This window comes from Doryrhamphus excisus, chromosome 3 (genome assembly GCF_030265055.1).
Source record: "Doryrhamphus excisus isolate RoL2022-K1 chromosome 3, RoL_Dexc_1.0, whole genome shotgun sequence".
Taxonomy (NCBI): domain Eukaryota; kingdom Metazoa; phylum Chordata; class Actinopteri; order Syngnathiformes; family Syngnathidae; genus Doryrhamphus; species Doryrhamphus excisus.
In genome coordinates this window covers 30,893,956-30,910,393 of record NC_080468.1, presented here as the reverse complement: position 1 = coordinate 30,910,393, position 16,438 = coordinate 30,893,956, and the positions used below count along the sequence as shown (strand labels likewise).

Here is a 16,438-nt window from a genome sequence, read left to right as displayed (position 1 = left end):
CCACTGGGTATGTGGTTTCACTGTCCTCGCTGCGAGTAACTTTGAATATTGTTGTCTGTCTCTTCTGTATTCCTGCATTTGAGTGTGTTTTTTTACAAGTGTCACAGGAGTTTGAACCTGACAACCCACTGACTCATGACGACCTCGCATGTCTACACGCGTCAGGGTTAAACATATTGGCCTCTCATGTTACATGGTGTGACTAGGCACGTGGAGTCAGTACTCCAGTCTCCCCATTGAACGTCTGCAGCAACTGCACTAAGCCACTTGCTGCCGCTGCCTTTGCTCAGAATGAAGTCACACGAGAGCCACACAGACCGACTCCTTGAGACAACCAGAGTACGTTCTCTGAATTTGGACACAGGTCCAGTGGCTGGGCTTGTTGCGGGCGACCTGATGAGACCACCACTTAGCATGTGGCATGTGCGAGAGACTCCTCCGGGCGAGACCGCTCCAATTCATACTTACCTGGCAGGGGAGATACCATGATCAAGAAGGTGGTTCACCCAGGGCGAGGCTCAGCCATTGCACATGGGCTGAGCTGACCTCTGCGAATTCCCCAAATGTGGGAATCTCGACTGCATAATTTGTGATAGTGGGGGACTGCGTTCGCGCTCTCCCCTGATCCCGTGTTTAAAACAAGAGGCAGGTGCAGCGCCGTGCCGAGCTCCTTGGCTTGCGAGTGCAGCCGGACTCGAGCAAGAAACGACCAGGCCAGCACTACCAACGCTTGCTGGAAAGGTCTGCCCGTCCGCGGGAGACAACCAACCAACCAGCCGAGAGGCCGATCTGCTCTCAGTCAGGAAACCTCAATGAAAAACGGCAACCAGGCAGAGAAAGGGGGGTCGGCCAAGCGCCTCCACTTTACCAGCACACCGGAACCACTGGCCACAGTGGACCAGGTGGCCGTCAGAAACAACCGTCCAACTCAAGCGGAAGCGGCTCAAATTGCTGATGTCGCTCTCAGCGGCCTTCCCAGCCGCAGAGGCAACTGCTTCGGATCTTTATGTCCAAGGAAGGCAAGCAGCGACACCCAAGATGGAAGCCACAACATTGTGGTTCATGGTAAACCTACCCGCACAGGCCAGCTCCTGCACTTTGAGTCCCTTCGCCCACTGGAACCCGAGCCAGAAGCTGTCAGAAGCGCAAACAAGAGAGCCGAAAATACCGGGTCACTCACTCACCGAGGGTGGCAGACGCACAATTTACAGGCTCTGACCGCCTGTGGCTATCCCACGTGGTTTTTGTTTTTGTTTTTTTTCCTTTTTTTGTCATAGCCAACACACAAAGGGCCACCAAACCCGACCCTGAGAAGCCAAACGGAAGACGGAAAAGCCCCTTATGCCACTGGTTTGTGGAGGAAACTTGGAAGGCCTCCACCAGACAAGATCATCGTGTCAGATTCCATCCAGCGGTTGATCAATGCGACACTCACAGGGCCCCGGGAAGCGCGCACGAAACCTGAGCATCAGGAGCCGGTGGGAGACTGCAGGAGGCAAGGCTGACAAAAAGTGGCTGACACCCTCTGGAGACCGGCTGCTGCGAGGGAAACGGGGTCCACGGAGTGCGCAGACACAGTGCCCCGCTACCACGAGCCATTTCCTCTGCAGAATTACTGCTCAGGGGGCACCAAACGTGAGCACGTTCAGTGCATTTCTTTCAGCATCATCCACAAGATGCACCCCGCCAGAGTCTGCTGTTGCTGTTTACACAAGAAGGAGAAGTGCACCGTTCCTGGAAGCGCTGCAATACCAGGTCGATGCGTGGAGCGGATGGCGCAAGCCCCAATCGCAGCTCCGTGTTCCAAAAAGCAATTTAATATTTAGTCCCCTGTTGGGGGACGTATCAGATATTAAACTGATAAGAACAGATTTTTTTTTTTTTTTTTTGAAACTGTTTATTGTCACTAATACAAAATTTCACCACATTTCATTATTTTTGAAAACTGCCCTTTAAAAAAATGTAAAATACACACCACATTTAATATAAAAGTGTTCAATTAACTTTTTGTTTTCGTTAAAAACTAGTGCTGTGGGCAATAAAATGTGTAAAATTTGTACAAAACATTTTAAAATATCATAAAAAAGAAGCTTCAATGTCTTCTGTTGTACAGGAGCGCAGTGAGTCCTTATCAATGGTCTCTACATCCCACTCTCCCAGACAGCTAATCTCCAGGACACTGTCAGGGTACCCTCAGATCCTTATCCGTCTTCTCTGTCTCCTCCTTCTTCTCTCGGAGAGTCAGGCTGCCGCTGCCGAGACCTTTTCCGTGAAGCTCCGGGTGCCACCTCCGGGTGGGCACAGACGATTCTTCTTTGTGGCTGTGTCCTTGGCCTGCCGCTTGCAGCTGCCAGGGTTGCTGCAGCCATTCGGATCACAGCCACGGGGGGGATCTGTCTGTGCCTCCTTACCAGCAAGTTGCGGGAGGTCCAGATGGCGTCTTTGATGGCGGCGAGGGTGAGCCACTGCTTTCCGAAGTCTTTGTAGGTTGACTTCTGGTGGCTCACCCCGTAGAGCACAAGCTTTTCATTTAGGACCTCCCTTGCTGGCAAGTCCGGGAAATTTAGGTCGCCGGCTGTCGCCCACAGGTCTACGGCAGCACTGCACTCCCAGAGGAGGTGCCTCACCGACTCCGGTGCGCCACAACCCGGTCGGGGGCAAGTTGGGTTCGCTGACATTCCTCGGGAGTGCATAACAGACCTGACTGGGAGGATCTCGTGGGCCACCATCCATGACAGGTCCCGAAGTCTGTCTGGGAGAGCAGGATGGTTCACGTTGCGCCAAACCGATGTGGGCTCGCCGAATGCAAGCCCGCGCACTGGACTCACTGGGTCCCGCTCCTGCACAACAGAAATGACAGAGCGATGATTTTTTAAAATGTCAACTGTTTGTCTTTCCAAATTAAAATGTTTTTTTAAAAAGTCCTTATAAATATATATGCCGGTGGTAAGTTAAAAGCCACAGGTATCGTTAGGTCTGTTGGAATCAGTTTTAGTTTTCTTAAGTAGGAGCCCATCCAGTAACGTACCAAGGCTTTGGTCTTGGTAGTACTGGATGGGCCCACAGCATTTTCCATGTGCAATGATGTGTATCTTGCGCCTAAAACAGTTTCAGATATGATTCTTGAATTGAAAAAATATAAAATGGCGTAAGATTTAAATAACTGCTTTAAAATTTACACTGTGGTTAAGATATTTCTTGTGAGTGAGGCTCCTCCTTCACTCCAGTGGGTGAGGGTTGGAGGGGAAGAGCCTCCCTTCCCGGCCGGCGTCTGGGTGTCGGTCGTTCCTGGAGTCTGCCATTAAAAGTTCGCTTCTCACGAGGGGTTGACTGCAAAACAATATTTAAAAAGGACAATTCATTCGGGGAGCCCGAGGGGAAGACTCGAGGCTCCTCCAGTGAAGAACTGTCAGAGAGAGCCTCAGGCCTTCCCCGCTTCTCTGATAAAACGGAGGAATCCGACAGCTCTGAAGCTAGTCTTTTTGCTTGTTGGCCGCTTGGTGGGATGGGTTCTTCTTCAGATTCAGGTGATGGTAGGCTGACTTCCAGGTGAGTGCACCCTTCGCTTGCCAGCAGACCACTCTGAGTCATGGATTCTGGGGCCTCTGTAAGCCCCTCCCTCTGTCCCGCCTCGCCTGTTTCTCCTCCAATCACAGGTTTTGGCGGGAGATTTGAATTGTTTTGGGTCTCAACAGCCATATTGGCCCCAGCATTTTCCTCTCCATTTTTCTGTTCTTTTCCAGCCTTTAGCTTGTTGGCAAAGGATTTCGGGCAGTCTCTGAAGAGATGGTTTGAGTCTCCACAGAGGTTGCACTTTCTGCCATTGGTACATTGTTCAAAAGTATGTCCAATTTCTCTACATTTCCGACACACAGTCTGCTGACATGCCTCTGCCAGGTGCCCGTGCTCTCCACACTTGCGGCAGAGCTTGGGCTGACCCTGGTAGTGTATGTAGCCTCGGTTTTCTCCCAGAACTATCATTGATGGGAGATGTTTCAGACCCTGGAAGCCCTGAGGGTCCTGCCATTGCTGGATGGGGACCCTCCAGGCACAGTTCCAGATGCCATCTTCATCCCTCACCTTCATAGCCTGGCCTTTAACCGTGCAATATCTTCCCAGCCAAAAGCAAATGTCATCTGCGGTCACTGTCTCATTAAACATTCTAACAATAACGGTTTTAGCCGCATTGTCAGTCAGTTTTTCAACGTTGAACACAGGCAACTGGGATTTCACATCTTCATAACGCGTCCAAAATTCTCTCAAAGTTGCAGCAGACTGGAAACTTACATCATAGCCTTTGTTGTAAGGCAGTGCCAAAATGCAGTTGAGGTCATCAGGTTTAAATTGAAGGATTTTTTGGATGATTTTTCTGGAAAAATCCAATCTGGACAGTCCCAGTGACTCACCCTCCATTTCCTTATATGTGAAACGCACACTGTGGTGCCTCCGCATACCGGCATAGCTGGCCGACATGGTGGAGGCACCACCAACTGAAATTTTCCTGCTCAATAAGAGAGTTAAAACAAATAAATACTTAAAAAAGCAATAAATACAAAAAACCAAACTTACCTTGCACTGCTGCGGGAATAAGAAAAGTTAAAATACACTGAAAAGCGTAGGAAATTTCCTCCCGAATGTTGGCAGAATTCTATGCACCTGAAGCATACAATTCTCCACCCAAAGGAGGTGACCGCAGTCTTAGCCAAAAGGCCGAGAAGCGATGCCGATGGGCGCTCGTAGGGGAGGAGGGCACTTCCGGCATGACAAGCTAAAGGACCGGTTGCACGCATGTTCGAATAAAATGTAGACGGAACAAACATAGCGTCAGTTATCACCCTTATATCCATTCACTTAGACAATAGAAAGTGTTTGAATGTGCTGAAGAAGAAATGTGCCCGTGACCCTGATCGGAGACCCCCAGCGAGCCCCGGGTCCTGGAGGTGCCTGGAAGCGCCAACAGCGACCCTGCAGATGTTCACGTTAATCCTGCAAGAATGTGTCAAGAAAAGAACTCGTAAAACAATGAAAGTAATTACTCTCTCTCTCACACACACACACACACACACACACATAGACAAACAGACACAGCTTGCACAACTGCCTCCCCCCAGTTTTGCACGACCATGCCGTAGGGGACCCCTGAAAGAGAATAAAACGAGAGGGGCGTGAACTGCATATTCACAGTGGAGCGGCATGCCACTGGGTATGTGGTTTCACTGTCCTCGCTGCGAGTAACTTTGAATATTGTTGTCTGCCTCTTCTGTATTCCTGCGTTTGAGTGTTTTTTTACAAGTGTCACAGGAGTTTGAACCTGACAACCCACTGACTCATGACGACCTCGCATGTCTACACGCGTCAGGGTTAAACATATTGGCCTCTCATGTTACATGGTGTGACTAGGCACGTGGAGTCAGTACTCCAGTCTCCCCATTGAACGTCTGCAGCAACTGCACTAAGCCACTTGCTGCCGCTGCCTTTGCTCAGAATGAAGTCACACGAGAGCCACACAGACCGACTCCTTGAGACAACCAGAGTACGTTCTCTGAATTTGGACACAGGTCCAGTGGCTGGGCTTGTTGCGGGCGACCTGATGAGACCACCACTTAGCATGTGGCATGTGCGAGAGACTCCTCCGGGCGAGACCGCTCCAATTCATACTTACCTGGCAGGGGAGATACCATGATCAAGAAGGTGGTTCACCCAGGGCGAGGCTCAGCCATTGCACATGGGCTGAGCTGACCTCTGCGAATTCCCCAAATGTGGGAATCTCGACTGCATAATTTGTGATAGTGGGGGACTGCGTTCGCGCTCTCCCCTGATCCCGTGTTTAAAACAAGAGGCAGGTGCAGCGCCGTGCCGAGCTCCTTGGCTTGCGAGTGCAGCCGGACTCGAGCAAGAAACGACCAGGCCAGCACTACCAACGCTTGCTGGAAAGGTCTGCCCGTCCGCGGGAGACAACCAACCAACCAGCCGAGAGGCCGATCTGCTCTCAGTCAGGAAACCTCAATGAAAAACGGCAACCAGGCAGAGAAAGGGGGGTCGGCCAAGCGCCTCCACTTTACCAGCACACCGGAACCACTGGCCACAGTGGACCAGGTGGCCGTCAGAAACAACCGTCCAACTCAAGCGGAAGCGGCTCAAATTGCTGATGTCGCTCTCAGCGGCCTTCCCAGCCGCAGAGGCAACTGCTTCGGATCTTTATGTCCAAGGAAGGCAAGCAGCGACACCCAAGATGGAAGCCACAACATTGTGGTTCATGGTAAACCTACCCGCACAGGCCAGCTCCTGCACTTTGAGTCCCTTCGCCCACTGGAACCCGAGCCAGAAGCTGTCAGAAGCGCAAACAAGAGAGCCGAAAATACCGGGTCACTCACTCACCGAGGGTGGCAGACGCACAATTTACAGGCTCTGACCGCCTGTGGCTATCCCACGTGGTTTTTGTTTTTGTTTTTTTTCCTTTTTTTGTCATAGCCAACACACAAAGGGCCACCAAACCCGACCCTGAGAAGCCAAACGGAAGACGGAAAAGCCCCTTATGCCACTGGTTTGTGGAGGAAACTTGGAAGGCCTCCACCAGACAAGATCATCGTGTCAGATTCCATCCAGCGGTTGATCAATGCGACACTCACAGGGCCCCGGGAAGCGCGCACGAAACCTGAGCATCAGGAGCCGGTGGGAGACTGCAGGAGGCAAGGCTGACAAAAAGTGGCTGACACCCTCTGGAGACCGGCTGCTGCGAGGGAAAGGGGGTCCACGGAGTGCGCAGACACAGTGCCCCGCTACCACGAGCCATTTCCTCTGCAGAATTACTGCTCAGGGGGCACCAAACGTGAGCACGTTCAGTGCATTTCTTTCAGCATCATCCACAAGATGCACCCCGCCAGAGTCTGCTGTTGCTGTTTACACAAGAAGGAGAAGTGCACCGTTCCTGGAAGCGCTGCAATACCAGGTCGATGCGTGGAGCGGATGGCGCAAGCCCCAATCGCAGCTCCGTGTTCCAAAAAGCAATTTAATATTTAGTCCCCTGTTGGGGGACGTATCAGATATTAAACTGATAAGAACAGATACTACACTTGATCTTAGCCAAAAGGCCGAGAAGCGATGCCGATGGGCGCTCGTAGGGGAGGAGGGCACTTCCGGCATGACAAGCTAAAGGACCGGTTGCACGCATGTTCGAATAAAATGTAGACGGAACAAACATAGCGTCAGTTATCACCCTTATATCCATTCGCTTAGACAATAGAAAGTGTTTGAATGTGCTGAAGAAGAAATGTGCCCGTGACCCTGATCGGAGACCCCCAGCGAGCCCCGGGTCCTGGAGGTGCCTGGAAGCGCCAACAGCGACCCTGCAGATGTTCACGTTAATCCTGCAAGAATGTGTCAAGAAAAGAACTCGTAAAACAATGAAAGTAATTACTCTCTCTCACACACACACACACACACACACACACACACACATAGACAAACAGACACAGCTTGCACAACTGCCTCCCCCCAGTTTTGCACGACCATGCCGTAGGGGACCCCTGAAAGAGAATAAAACGAGAGGGGCGTGAACTGCATATTCACAGTGGAGCGGCATGCCACTGGGTATGTGGTTTCACTGTCCTCGCTGCGAGTAACTTTGAATATTGTTGTCTGTCTCTTCTGTATTCCTGCATTTGAGTGTGTTTTTTTACAAGTGTCACAGGAGTTTGAACCTGACAACCCACTGACTCATGACGACCTCGCATGTCTACACGCGTCAGGGTTAAACATATTGGCCTCTCATGTTACATGGTGTGACTAGGCACGTGGAGTCAGTACTCCAGTCTCCCCATTGAACGTCTGCAGCAACTGCACTAAGCCACTTGCTGCCGCTGCCTTTGCTCAGAATGAAGTCACACGAGAGCCACACAGACCGACTCCTTGAGACAACCAGAGTACGTTCTCTGAATTTGGACACAGGTCCAGTGGCTGGGCTTGTTGCGGGCGACCTGATGAGACCACCACTTAGCATGTGGCATGTGCGAGAGACTCCTCCGGGCGAGACCGCTCCAATTCATACTTACCTGGCAGGGGAGATACCATGATCAAGAAGGTGGTTCACCCAGGGCGAGGCTCAGCCATTGCACATGGGCTGAGCTGACCTCTGCGAATTCCCCAAATGTGGGAATCTCGACTGCATAATTTGTGATAGTGGGGGACTGCGTTCGCGCTCTCCCCTGATCCCGTGTTTAAAACAAGAGGCAGGTGCAGCGCCGTGCCGAGCTCCTTGGCTTGCGAGTGCAGCCGGACTCGAGCAAGAAACGACCAGGCCAGCACTACCAACGCTTGCTGGAAAGGTCTGCCCGTCCGCGGGAGACAACCAACCAACCAGCCGAGAGGCCGATCTGCTCTCAGTCAGGAAACCTCAATGAAAAACGGCAACCAGGCAGAGAAAGGGGGGTCGGCCAAGCGCCTCCACTTTACCAGCACACCGGAACCACTGGCCACAGTGGACCAGGTGGCCGTCAGAAACAACCGTCCAACTCAAGCGGAAGCGGCTCAAATTGCTGATGTCGCTCTCAGCGGCCTTCCCAGCCGCAGAGGCAACTGCTTCGGATCTTTATGTCCAAGGAAGGCAAGCAGCGACACCCAAGATGGAAGCCACAACATTGTGGTTCATGGTAAACCTACCCGCACAGGCCAGCTCCTGCACTTTGAGTCCCTTCGCCCACTGGAACCCGAGCCAGAAGCTGTCAGAAGCGCAAACAAGAGAGCCGAAAATACCGGGTCACTCACTCACCGAGGGTGGCAGACGCACAATTTACAGGCTCTGACCGCCTGTGGCTATCCCACGTGGTTTTTGTTTTTGTTTTTTTTCCTTTTTTTGTCATAGCCAACACACAAAGGGCCACCAAACCCGACCCTGAGAAGCCAAACGGAAGACGGAAAAGCCCCTTATGCCACTGGTTTGTGGAGGAAACTTGGAAGGCCTCCACCAGACAAGATCATCGTGTCAGATTCCATCCAGCGGTTGATCAATGCGACACTCACAGGGCCCCGGGAAGCGCGCACGAAACCTGAGCATCAGGAGCCGGTGGGAGACTGCAGGAGGCAAGGCTGACAAAAAGTGGCTGACACCCTCTGGAGACCGGCTGCTGCGAGGGAAACGGGGTCCACGGAGTGCGCAGACACAGTGCCCCGCTACCACGAGCCATTTCCTCTGCAGAATTACTGCTCAGGGGGCACCAAACGTGAGCACGTTCAGTGCATTTCTTTCAGCATCATCCACAAGATGCACCCCGCCAGAGTCTGCTGTTGCTGTTTACACAAGAAGGAGAAGTGCACCGTTCCTGGAAGCGCTGCAATACCAGGTCGATGCGTGGAGCGGATGGCGCAAGCCCCAATCGCAGCTCCGTGTTCCAAAAAGCAATTTAATATTTAGTCCCCTGTTGGGGGACGTATCAGATATTAAACTGATAAGAACAGATACTACACTTGATCTTAGCCAAAAGGCCGAGAAGCGATGCCGATGGGCGCTCGTAGGGGAGGAGGGCACTTCCGGCATGACAAGCTAAAGGACCGGTTGCACGCATGTTCGAATAAAATGTAGACGGAACAAACATAGCGTCAGTTATCACCCTTATATCCATTCACTTAGACAATAGAAAGTGTTTGAATGTGCTGAAGAAGAAATGTGCCCGTGACCCTGATCGGAGACCCCCAGCGAGCCCCGGGTCCTGGAGGTGCCTGGAAGCGCCAACAGCGACCCTGCAGATGTTCACGTTAATCCTGCAAGAATGTGTCAAGAAAAGAACTCGTAAAACAATGAAAGTAATTACTCTCTCTCTCACACACACACACACACACACACACACACATAGACAAACAGACACAGCTTGCACAACTGCCTCCCCCCAGTTTTGCACGACCATGCCGTAGGGGACCCCTGAAAGAGAATAAAACGAGAGGGGCGTGAACTGCATATTCACAGTGGAGCGGCATGCCACTGGGTATGTGGTTTCACTGTCCTCGCTGCGAGTAACTTTGAATATTGTTGTCTGCCTCTTCTGTATTCCTGCATTTGAGTGTTTTTTTACAAGTGTCACAGGAGTTTGAACCTGACAACCCACTGACTCATGACGACCTCGCATGTCTACACGCGTCAGGGTTAAACATATTGGCCTCTCATGTTACATGGTGTGACTAGGCACGTGGAGTCAGTACTCCAGTCTCCCCATTGAACGTCTGCAGCAACTGCACTAAGCCACTTGCTGCCGCTGCCTTTGCTCAGAATGAAGTCACACGAGAGCCACACAGACCGACTCCTTGAGACAACCAGAGTACGTTCTCTGAATTTGGACACAGGTCCAGTGGCTGGGCTTGTTGCGGGCGACCTGATGAGACCACCACTTAGCATGTGGCATGTGCGAGAGACTCCTCCGGGCGAGACCGCTCCAATTCATACTTACCTGGCAGGGGAGATACCATGATCAAGAAGGTGGTTCACCCAGGGCGAGGCTCAGCCATTGCACATGGGCTGAGCTGACCTCTGCGAATTCCCCAAATGTGGGAATCTCGACTGCATAATTTGTGATAGTGGGGGACTGCGTTCGCGCTCTCCCCTGATCCCGTGTTTAAAACAAGAGGCAGGTGCAGCGCCGTGCCGAGCTCCTTGGCTTGCGAGTGCAGCCGGACTCGAGCAAGAAACGACCAGGCCAGCACTACCAACGCTTGCTGGAAAGGTCTGCCCGTCCGCGGGAGACAACCAACCAACCAGCCGAGAGGCCGATCTGCTCTCAGTCAGGAAACCTCAATGAAAAACGGCAACCAGGCAGAGAAAGGGGGGTCGGCCAAGCGCCTCCACTTTACCAGCACACCGGAACCACTGGCCACAGTGGACCAGGTGGCCGTCAGAAACAACCGTCCAACTCAAGCGGAAGCGGCTCAAATTGCTGATGTCGCTCTCAGCGGCCTTCCCAGCCGCAGAGGCAACTGCTTCGGATCTTTATGTCCAAGGAAGGCAAGCAGCGACACCCAAGATGGAAGCCACAACATTGTGGTTCATGGTAAACCTACCCGCACAGGCCAGCTCCTGCACTTTGAGTCCCTTCGCCCACTGGAACCCGAGCCAGAAGCTGTCAGAAGCGCAAACAAGAGAGCCGAAAATACCGGGTCACTCACTCACCGAGGGTGGCAGACGCACAATTTACAGGCTCTGACCGCCTGTGGCTATCCCACGTGGTTTTTGTTTTTGTTTTTTTTCCTTTTTTTGTCATAGCCAACACACAAAGGGCCACCAAACCCGACCCTGAGAAGCCAAACGGAAGACGGAAAAGCCCCTTATGCCACTGGTTTGTGGAGGAAACTTGGAAGGCCTCCACCAGACAAGATCATTGTGTCAGATTCCATCCAGCGGTTGATCAATGCGACACTCACAGGGCCCCGGGAAGCGCGCACGAAACCTGAGCATCAGGAGCCGGTGGGAGACTGCAGGAGGCAAGGCTGACAAAAAGTGGCTGACACCCTCTGGAGACCGGCTGCTGCGAGGGAAACGGGGTCCACGGAGTGCGCAGACACAGTGCCCCGCTACCACGAGCCATTTCCTCTGCAGAATTACTGCTCAGGGGGCACCAAACGTGAGCACGTTCAGTGCATTTCTTTCAGCATCATCCACAAGATGCACCCCGCCAGAGTCTGCTGTTGCTGTTTACACAAGAAGGAGAAGTGCACCGTTCCTGGAAGCGCTGCAATACCAGGTCGATGCGTGGAGCGGATGGCGCAAGCCCCAATCGCAGCTCCGTGTTCCAAAAAGCAATTTAATATTTAGTCCCCTGTTGGGGGACGTATCAGATATTAAACTGATAAGAACAGATACTACACTTGATCTTAGCCAAAAGGCCGAGAAGCGATGCCGATGGGCGCTCGTAGGGGAGGAGGGCACTTCCGGCATGACAAGCTAAAGGACCGGTTGCACGCATGTTCGAATAAAATGTAGACGGAACAAACATAGCGTCAGTTATCACCCTTATATCCATTCACTTAGACAATAGAAAGTGTTTGAATGTGCTGAAGAAGAAATGTGCCCGTGACCCTGATCGGAGACCCCCAGCGAGCCCCGGGTCCTGGAGGTGCCTGGAAGCGCCAACAGCGACCCTGCAGATGTTCACGTTAATCCTGCAAGAATGTGTCAAGAAAAGAACTCGTAAAACAATGAAAGTAATTACTCTCTCTCTCACACACACACACACACACACACACACACATAGACAAACAGACACAGCTTGCACAACTGCCTCCCCCCAGTTTTGCACGACCATGCCGTAGGGGACCCCTGAAAGAGAATAAAACGAGAGGGGCGTGAACTGCATATTCACAGTGGAGCGGCATGCCACTGGGTATGTGGTTTCACTGTCCTCGCTGCGAGTAACTTTGAATATTGTTGTCTGCCTCTTCTGTATTCCTGCGTTTGAGTGTTTTTTTACAAGTGTCACAGGAGTTTGAACCTGACAACCCACTGACTCATGACGACCTCGCATGTCTACACGCGTCAGGGTTAAACATATTGGCCTCTCATGTTACATGGTGTGACTAGGCACGTGGAGTCAGTACTCCAGTCTCCCCATTGAACGTCTGCAGCAACTGCACTAAGCCACTTGCTGCCGCTGCCTTTGCTCAGAATGAAGTCACACGAGAGCCACACAGACCGACTCCTTGAGACAACCAGAGTACGTTCTCTGAATTTGGACACAGGTCCAGTGGCTGGGCTTGTTGCGGGCGACCTGATGAGACCACCACTTAGCATGTGGCATGTGCGAGAGACTCCTCCGGGCGAGACCGCTCCAATTCATACTTACCTGGCAGGGGAGATACCATGATCAAGAAGGTGGTTCACCCAGGGCGAGGCTCAGCCATTGCACATGGGCTGAGCTGACCTCTGCGAATTCCCCAAATGTGGGAATCTCGACTGCATAATTTGTGATAGTGGGGGACTGCGTTCGCGCTCTCCCCTGATCCCGTGTTTAAAACAAGAGGCAGGTGCAGCGCCGTGCCGAGCTCCTTGGCTTGCGAGTGCAGCCGGACTCGAGCAAGAAACGACCAGGCCAGCACTACCAACGCTTGCTGGAAAGGTCTGCCCGTCCGCGGGAGACAACCAACCAACCAACCAGCCGAGAGGCCGATCTGCTCTCAGTCAGGAAACCTCAATGAAAAACGGCAACCAGGCAGAGAAAGGGGCGTCGGCCAAGCGCCTCCACTTTACCAGCACACCGGAACCACTGGCCACAGTGGACCAGGTGGCCGTCAGAAACAACCGTCCAACTCAAGCGGAAGCGGCTCAAATTGCTGATGTCGCTCTCAGCGGCCTTCCCAGCCGCAGAGGCAACTGCTTCGGATCTTTATGTCCAAGGAAGGCAAGCAGCGACACCCAAGATGGAAGCCACAACATTGTGGTTCATGGTAAACCTACCCGCACAGGCCAGCTCCTGCACTTTGAGTCCCTTCGCCCACTGGAACCCGAGCCAGAAGCTGTCAGAAGCGCAAACAAGAGAGCCGAAAATACCGGGTCACTCACTCACCGAGGGTGGCAGACGCACAATTTACAGGCTCTGACCGCCTGTGGCTATCCCACGTGGTTTTTGTTTTTGTTTTTTTTCCTTTTTTTGTCATAGCCAACACACAAAGGGCCACCAAACCCGACCCTGAGAAGCCAAACGGAAGACGGAAAAGCCCCTTATGCCACTGGTTTGTGGAGGAAACTTGGAAGGCCTCCACCAGACAAGATCATCGTGTCAGATTCCATCCAGCGGTTGATCAATGCGACACTCACAGGGCCCCGGGAAGCGCGCACGAAACCTGAGCATCAGGAGCCGGTGGGAGACTGCAGGAGGCAAGGCTGACAAAAAGTGGCTGACACCCTCTGGAGACCGGCTGCTGCGAGGGAAACGGGGTCCACGGAGTGCGCAGACACAGTGCCCCGCTACCACGAGCCATTTCCTCTGCAGAATTACTGCTCAGGGGGCACCAAACGTGAGCACGTTCAGTGCATTTCTTTCAGCATCATCCACAAGATGCACCCCGCCAGAGTCTGCTGTTGCTGTTTACACAAGAAGGAGAAGTGCACCGTTCCTGGAAGCGCTGCAATACCAGGTCGATGCGTGGAGCGGATGGCGCAAGCCCCAATCGCAGCTCCCTGTTCCAAAAAGCAATTTAATATTTAGTCCCCTGTTGGGGGACGTATCAGATATTAAACTGATAAGAACAGATTTTTTTTTTTTTTTTGAAACTGTTTATTGACACTAATACAAAATTTCACCACATTTCATTATTTTTTGAAAACTGCCCTTTAAAAAAAAAGGTAAAATACACACCACATTTAATATAAAAGTGTTCAATTAACTTTTTGTTTTTGTTAAAAACTAGTGCTGTGGGCAGTAACATGTGTAAAATTTGTACAAAACATTTTAAAATATCATAAAAAAGAAAGCTTCAATGTCTTCTGCTCTACCGGAGCGCAGTGAGTCCTTATCAATAGTCTCTACATCCCACTCTCCCAGACAGCTAATCTCCAGGACACTGTCAGGGTACCCTCAGATCCTTATCCTTCTTCTCTTTCTCCTCCTTCTTCTCTCGGAGAGTCAGGCTGCCGCTGCCGAGACCTTTTCAGTGAAGCTCCGGGTGCCACCTCCGGGTGGGCACAGACGATTCTTCTTTGTGGCTGTGTCCTTGGCCCGCCGCTTGCAGCTGTGAGGGTTGCTGCAGCCATTCGGATCACAGCCACGGGGGGGATCTGTCTGTGCCTCCTTACCAGCAAGTTGCGGGAGGTCCAGATGGCGTCTTTGATGGCGGCGAGGGTGAGCCACTGCTTTCCGAAGTCTTTGTAGGTTGACTTCTGGTGGCTCACCCCGTAGAGCACAAGCTTTTCATTTAGGACCTCCCTTGCTGGCAAGTCCGGGAAATTTAGGTCGCCGGCTGTCGCCCACAGGTCTACGGCAACACTGCACTCCCAGAGGAGGTGCCTCACCGACTCCGGTGCGCCACAACCCGGTCGGGGGCAAGTTGGGTTCGCTGACATTCCTCGGGAGTGCATAACAGACCTGACTGGGAGGATCTCGTGGGCCACCATCCATGACAGGTCCCGAAGTCTGTTTGGGAGAGCAGGATGGTTCACGTTGCGCCAAACCGATGTGGGCTTGCCGAATGCAAGCCCGCGCACTGGACTCACTGGGTCCCGCTCCTGCACAACAGAAATGACAGAGCGATGATTTTTTAAAATGTCAACTGTTTGTCTTTTCAAATTAAAATGTTTTAAAAAAGTCCTTATAAATATATATGCCGGTGGTAAGTTAAAAGCCACAGGTATCGTTAGATCTGTTGGAATCAGTTTTAGTTTTCTTAAGTAGGAGCCCATCCAGTAACGTACCAAGGCTTTGGTCCTGGTAGTACCGGATGGGCCCACAGCATTTTCCATGTGAATTGATGTGTATCTTGCGCCTAAAACAATTTCAGATATGATTTTTGAATTGAAAAAATATAAAATGGCGTAAGATTTAAATAACTGTTTTAAAATTTACAATGTGGTTAAGATATTTCTTGTGAGTGAGGCTCCTCCTTCACTCCAGTGGGTGAAGGTTGGATGGGAAGAGCCTCCCTTCCCGGCCGACGTCTGGGTGTCGGTCGTTCCTGGAGTCTGCCATTAAAAGTTCGCTTCTCACGAGGGGTTGACTGTAAAACAATATTTAAAAAGGACAATTCATTCGGGGAGTCCGAGGGGAAGACTCGAGGCTCCTCCAGTGAAGAACTGTCAGAGAGAGCCTCAGGCCTTCCCCGCTTCTCTGATAAAACAGAGGAATCCGACAGCTCTGAAGCTAGTCTTTTTGCTTGTTGGCCGCTTGGTGGGATGGGTTCTTCTTCAGATTCAGGTGATGGTAGGCTGACTTCCAGGTGAGTGCACCCTTCGCTTGCCAGCAGACCACTCTGAGTCATGGATTCTGGGGCCTCTGTAAGCCCCTCCCTCTGTCCCGCCTCACCCGTTTCTCCTCCAATCACAGGTTTTGGCGGGAGATTTGAATTTTTTTGGGTCTCAACAGCCATATTGGCCCCAGCATTTTCCTCTCCATTTTTCTGTTCTTTTCCAGCCTTTAGCTTGTTGGCAAAGGATTTCGGGCAGTCTCTGAAGAGATGGTTTGAGTCTCCACAGAGGTTGCACTTTCTGCCATTGGTACATTGTTCAAAAGTATGTCCAATTTCTCTACATTTCCGACACACAGTCTGCTGACATGCCTCTGCCAGGTGCCCGTGCTCTCCACACTTGCGGCAGAGCTTGGGCTGACCCTGGTAGTGTATGTAGCCTCGGTTTTCTCCCAGAACTATCATTGATGGGAGATGTTTCAGACCCTGGAAGCCCTGAGGGTCCTGCCATTGCTGGATGGGGACCCTCCAGGCGCAGTTCCAGATGCCATCTTCATCCCTCACC

General features: G+C 52.0%; 8 non-coding genes and 2 pseudogenes across 8 annotated transcripts; 5 read left to right on the top strand and 5 right to left on the bottom strand.

Moving 5' to 3' along the window:
* The first annotated feature begins 460 nt into the window (after window positions 1-460).
* Window positions 461-624, top strand: LOC131126835 (U1 spliceosomal RNA). Its single transcript, XR_009129353.1, has one exon. It is a non-coding gene; the product is annotated as a U1 spliceosomal RNA (small nuclear RNA).
* Window positions 625-1,718: 1,094 nt separating this feature from the next.
* On the bottom strand, window positions 1,719-1,899 carry LOC131126958 (U2 spliceosomal RNA; annotated as a pseudogene).
* A 3,755-nt stretch (window positions 1,900-5,654) lies between these two features.
* LOC131126833 (U1 spliceosomal RNA) lies at window positions 5,655-5,818 on the top strand. Its single transcript, XR_009129351.1, has one exon. It is a non-coding gene; the product is annotated as a U1 spliceosomal RNA (small nuclear RNA).
* A 1,094-nt stretch (window positions 5,819-6,912) lies between these two features.
* On the bottom strand, window positions 6,913-7,103 carry LOC131126924 (U2 spliceosomal RNA). Its single transcript, XR_009129439.1, has one exon. It is a non-coding gene; the product is annotated as a U2 spliceosomal RNA (small nuclear RNA).
* Window positions 7,104-8,043: 940 nt separating this feature from the next.
* LOC131126832 (U1 spliceosomal RNA) lies at window positions 8,044-8,207 on the top strand. Its single transcript, XR_009129350.1, has one exon. It is a non-coding gene; the product is annotated as a U1 spliceosomal RNA (small nuclear RNA).
* Window positions 8,208-9,301: 1,094 nt separating this feature from the next.
* Window positions 9,302-9,492, bottom strand: LOC131126923 (U2 spliceosomal RNA). Its single transcript, XR_009129438.1, has one exon. It is a non-coding gene; the product is annotated as a U2 spliceosomal RNA (small nuclear RNA).
* A 936-nt stretch (window positions 9,493-10,428) lies between these two features.
* On the top strand, window positions 10,429-10,592 carry LOC131126831 (U1 spliceosomal RNA). Its single transcript, XR_009129349.1, has one exon. It is a non-coding gene; the product is annotated as a U1 spliceosomal RNA (small nuclear RNA).
* A 1,094-nt stretch (window positions 10,593-11,686) lies between these two features.
* Window positions 11,687-11,877, bottom strand: LOC131126922 (U2 spliceosomal RNA). Its single transcript, XR_009129437.1, has one exon. It is a non-coding gene; the product is annotated as a U2 spliceosomal RNA (small nuclear RNA).
* A 936-nt stretch (window positions 11,878-12,813) lies between these two features.
* LOC131126830 (U1 spliceosomal RNA) lies at window positions 12,814-12,977 on the top strand. Its single transcript, XR_009129348.1, has one exon. It is a non-coding gene; the product is annotated as a U1 spliceosomal RNA (small nuclear RNA).
* A 1,098-nt stretch (window positions 12,978-14,075) lies between these two features.
* On the bottom strand, window positions 14,076-14,254 carry LOC131126948 (U2 spliceosomal RNA; annotated as a pseudogene).
* Between the last annotated feature and the right edge of the window lie 2,184 nt (window positions 14,255-16,438).